This window comes from Lactuca serriola, chromosome 8 (genome assembly GCF_051521515.1).
Source record: "Lactuca serriola cultivar US96UC23 chromosome 8, Lser_US96UC23_V15, whole genome shotgun sequence".
Lineage (NCBI taxonomy): Eukaryota > Viridiplantae > Streptophyta > Magnoliopsida > Asterales > Asteraceae > Lactuca > Lactuca serriola.
The window spans coordinates 2000097-2005637 of record NC_136415.1 but is presented as its reverse complement, the minus strand read 5'-3'; positions in this window follow the sequence as shown (position 1 = coordinate 2005637).

The window sequence follows — 5541 nt, the reverse complement described above, 5'->3', positions numbered from 1 at the left end:
TAACTCGTTGTGAGAAGAGTAAATTTAGCAGCCTTATTAGGAAGAAACAATAGGTGTCGATCGAATCATTAAGGCTTCATTCATAGTCTAGGAGGCTTCAGTCTACATGTAGCAGCATGCTTCTAGGGACACCTAACTAGTACAAAGATAAGAGTGTTATACCTGCCCCGGCTCCAATCGAGATAGCATTTGTGATTATCAAACCAAAAGAAACAAAACAAAACAAAATTTTGAAAAATAAAAATATTTTTGGATTTTTGAAAATCGCTGAAAAAGAATAAAAATAAAATATTTTTGGATTTTTGTAAATTTCTGAAAAAGAATAAAAACAGAAAATAAAAATATATTTGGATTTTTGTAATTTCTGAAAAATAATAAAAACAGAAAAGAAAATAAATACTAAATGTAAACACACGAGAGAATAAAATTGCTTTACAAAAATATACAACCGAAACCATAACTTAGAAAAGATGAAGCGAAATGGGCCGAGCGATTGGTTCATTTTGGTGAAAGATAATTCTAGAGCCGAAATAGACCGAGCGTTCGGTTCATTTCGGTTCCTGAAAATTTAGAGCCAAAATAGACCGAGCGCTCGCTCTATTTCACTTCTTCAATTTTTAGTGATACAAAATGGGTTTCGGTACCGACTCAACATCCATCATTCCCAAACCTTGTAGAATTTTATTAAAGCTTGCTTCTGGTAGGGCTTTAGTAGTGAAGATGTCAGCCAGTTGATCTGAGTACCGAACGAAGTGAACTTCAACGTTACCATCTTCCACATGGTCCTTTATGAAGTGATATCTAAGTGCAATATGTTTAGTCTTCGAGTGTTGCACTGGATTGTGACATATACAAATCGCACTTTCTGTGTCACAGTAGAGAGGGATCTTCTTCATGCTTAAGCCATAATCTCTAAGTTGACTTTGTATACATATGATCTGTGATGTATAGGATGTTGCAGCGATGTACTCAACTTCGGATGTGGAAAGAGACACGCAAGTTTGTTTCTTTGACTGCCAGCTGACAAGTTTGCCATCAAGGAACAGGCATCCACCGGTTGTGCTCTATCGGTCCAATCCACATCCACCAAGATCAGCGTCAGGGAATGCTTGAACAAAGAAGCTGGATTTTGCAAGATACCAAAGACCGAGAGACGAGTTTCGCTTCAACTACCGGAAGATATTTTTCACTACAACCATATGAGTTTCTCTTGGATTTGCTTGAAACCTTGCATAATAGCAGACATAGAACATTATGTCCGGTCTACTAGCTGTTAAATACATTAGAGATCCTATCATCTGACGACAGAGAGTCTCATCAACAGCTGGTTTCTCAAGAGATTGAGTTAGATTCATGCCAAATGCCATTGGAACCTTTACTTTGGAATCTCTAGTCATGCCGAACTTCGCCAGCAAAGTCTTCGTGTACGCTTCCTAATTAATGAAGATACCTTCTTGTCCCTATCTTATATTCAATCCAAGGAAAAAGTTAATCAAACCCATTGCGCTCATTTCAAATTTATTCTCCATCAACTTCCTGAATTCAGCTGTTAAGCTAGGATTCGTGGAGCCGAAGATGATGTCATCGATATAAATCTGAACTATCATTAAGTGTTCGCCCTTTTTCTTGCAAAAGAAGGTTGGTTCAACCGAACCTTGTTTGAATTTTGACATTTTTAGAAAACGTGTTAGAGTTTCATACCAGGCTCTCAGGGTTTGCTTCAAACCATAGACTGCTTTATCCAGTATGTAGCAATGATCAGGATACTTTTCGTTCACAAATCTGGGTGGTTGCTCAACGTATACCGTTTCTTCTAGTTATCCATTCAAGAAAGCACATTTTACATCCATTTGGAAAACTTCGAAGTTTTTATGTGTAACATCTGCTAAAAAGATTCTCACTGATTCCAACCTTGCTATGGGAGCGAAGGTCTCTTCATAATCTATTCCTTCTTCCTGGCAATATCCTTTCACCACTATCCTCCCTTTGTTGCGAATGACGTTACCCTCTTTTTTTAACTTATTTCTAAAAACCCATGTTAAACCAACTATAGATGCATCCTTTGGTGTGGGAAACAGCCTCCAAACACGATTTCATTCAAACTCATGGAGTTTGTCTTGCATAGCTTGCACCCAATCAGAGTGATCAAGAGCAACATGTACCATTTTCGGTTCAATTTTGGAGACAAATGAATTAAACATGTAGAATTCTACTTGAGAGAATAAAGCAGCTTGCTTCGCCTTCAGTTGAGAGCGTGTGAGAACTCCCTCAGATGATTTACCAAGTATTTGAGTTATAGGATGATCCTTTGTCCACTTTATGAGAGGAGGGTAATTTGGATCATAGGCAGGATCCAACTCAGCATTGACTTCTTCTTCAAGTTATGACAGATCGCCTTCGTCATTTGCTTTTTCATTCTCCCCCTCAAATGGCGAACCGAATCCTATGTCAGGTTCAGTACTCTCCCCCTTATATAGATCTTCATAGGTTGGTGTTTTTGAAGGATTCTCCCCCTGGAAAGGCAATTCGGTTGTTTTTGGTGTTGACGAACCCTCCCCCTGGAGTATTGAGCTTTCTCTTGGAGGGTCATTGGTGGTTGGATGATCATTTGATGCAGTAGGTTCGCTTTGAGTCGTCTTCTTGGTTGGTTGTTGAGGTTCAATTTCCATGACTTTAGCAGCTTCATCGATAATTTTCTTCAAGGAATCGATCTTGTTATCTGCTGCTTTCGCTTCTGAGTTGATCGCCTTCTCTGCTTCATCAAAGAGCAACATGTATTCTAATAGATTGGAAATGGGAATCAAGACTTGTCCTGATGTCGGAAATATTTCTTCCGTTGGACCTTAGCTTGCTTGAATTTTCTTCATATAATTATCATCAAAAGTTACATAGTAGGTTTCTTTAATTTTCCTTGAGCGTTTATTCAGAACCCTATATGATTTCGAAGTAAGCTAATAGCCAAGAATGATCCCTTCATCTGCCTTTACATCAAACTTATTTCGGTTCTCTTTGGAGTTCAAAATAAAGCATCTCGAACAGAACACATGGAAAAACTTTACATTGGGCTTGAGATTATTCAAGATTTCGTATGGGGTGATGGAAAATCGCTAGTTGAGGAAGGACCGGTTCTGCGTGTAACAAGCAACAGCTATAGCATCTGCCCATAAGTATAATGGAAGAGAAGCGAAACTCAGCATGGTTCGGGCTGCTTCACACAATGAAAGATTTCGCCTATCAACGATCCCATTCTGTTGTGGAGTATAGGGAGCAGAGAAGTTGTGAGTTACTCCCTTTTCAACCAGAAACTCTTCAAGGTCTTTCTTTTTGAATTCTAGAACATTATCGCTTCTTATGTTTCTTACCACCTTTCGCAGGTGCAATTCCACTTGCTTGATGAAAACCTTCAGTTTGGTAGTTGCCTCTGATTTTTGTTTAAGAAAGAAAACCCAGGTGAAGCATCAAAATTCATCTACAATAACAAGTATGAACTTACTACCACCGATGCTTTCAATAGCCGAAGGACCACATAAGTCGATGTGCATTAATTCAAGTGGTTCGATGATTTTTGTATTGATACGAGAAGGGTGACTCTTTCTGCTCTACTTGCCCATCTCGCATGCTGCGCACAGGTGATCTTTTTCAAATTTGAGAACAGGAAGTCCACGCACATGATCACCAAGCACCAGTTTATTAGTATCTTTGAAGTTCAAGTGTGAGAGTCTTCGGTGCTGAAGGGCTTAGAATAGTGGTTTGGTCTAGGTCTTGCAGTTTAATGATAGCGTGTGTTTGTAATTAGCTTTTAATGCAGTTTATGGTTGTAACTGAGTTTACGGCCGTAAACTCTTCACGATCTATAGGCGTATAAATAGTGGGTTGTGTTAGATGATTTTGGTTGTTGATGCCTTTTGTTTTCACGGTTCCCACCAAGTTGTATCAGACGTTTATAGCTATAAAACATATGCAAGCTTGGTTTGTTACTTATTTGCGTATTAATTCGTTTTATGTGATTGTTGCTTGCGTTTGATCTCTGGTAAGATCCGTTTTTGGACCTTACAATTAGTATCAGAGCAAAACCGGTGTCAAAGGCATTCTACAATCGTTTTTGGTACACGTTCGTGTTTCTCTGCAAAGGGTTTTTATTGTTTATCAGAAATCTGAAGTGTTTGGAGTTTCCGGTCCAAGCTTATGGCTATAAGCTCCTTTACACGGCCGCAAACCCGTCAAGTTCCTCAACCGTAAATTGAAGCTCTTTGGCCGTGAACCGATTTTTGGGTGCAAGTTTGTTAATTTGAAGACCATATTCGTAAATCGCAAAGAACCCTGGACAGTGAACTAAATTAATCTCTTGAATTTTTGTTAATAATTGAACCAAAAACATCAATCAAAAAGTTGGAGTTCACGACCGCAAACTCCTAGTTTACGGCCGCAAGCTCCTTACGGCAGTAAATTATTTTTGCAATAAATTCTACTCCGCAAACTCCTAGTTTACGGCCACAAGCTCCTTACGGCAGTAAATTCTTTTTGCAGTAAATCGTGTTTTCAGCAGTAAATTCTATTTTATTCTACTTTTTGAATCTTAATTAATTTTAATTAACTCAAAATGGAATCTCAAAATGGAATCTCAAAATCAAAACCAATTTCAAGAGCTTGATGTTGTCATGGGTACCACCACGCAAATTCCTAGGCTCATGTCTGCTGATGGGTTTCCCGAGTGGAAGTATAGAATAGAAAAGTACATAAAAATGAAAGAATTCAAGTTGTGGAAATGTGTTATAAAGACTTCAGTCAGAGTAACTACTACAGTTGCGAGGCAAGTGGTTGATAAGAAAATAGACAATTATACTGATGAAGACTTTGAAAGTGTGGAGGAGCAGGAAAAGGCGTTGGCCATATTGACTATGGCCTTGTCACCAGATATTGCTCAGGGGTTCAGAGAGTATACCTCGGCTAAAGCCTTGTGGGAGGCCCTGATTGAGGTGTATGAAGGGAATGAAGATATGCGAGAGTGTCGCTAGGATATGCTGCGACAACATTTTAATATGTTTAGATATATTCACGGAGAGACCCTTGAATCACAACTGCAGCGGTTCACAACTCTTAATACATAAATGACTGTGGCTGGAGTTTTCTACACAAAGTCTGAAGTGAACAAGAAGCTACTGAATGCTCTCCCAAAATCTTGGGACATGAATGTAGCTGTCATTAAGAAAACTAAGGATCTCAGTCGCCTCTCTCTCGCTGAAGTGATGGTTGTCATCAAGTCATGTGATATTGATGACAAGCAGAGGGAAATTAACCATGTGAACTCGTATTCAGCTACGAATCTTGGCATTTCCTCTAACAATGCTCTTTCATCCTTTTCTGTTTCTCATCCCTTTGCAGGTTCATCTTTTAATCTGCCTCCTTCGCAAGCTCAGACTCAAACTCCATCGGCTTCCTCTGCTTCATCCATGCCCCTCTCGCAAAATAAATCATCTGTGGCTACTCAAGTTGTTTCATCCTCAACTGGAGCGTCTTCTTCAAGAGGAAAGGAGGGCGATG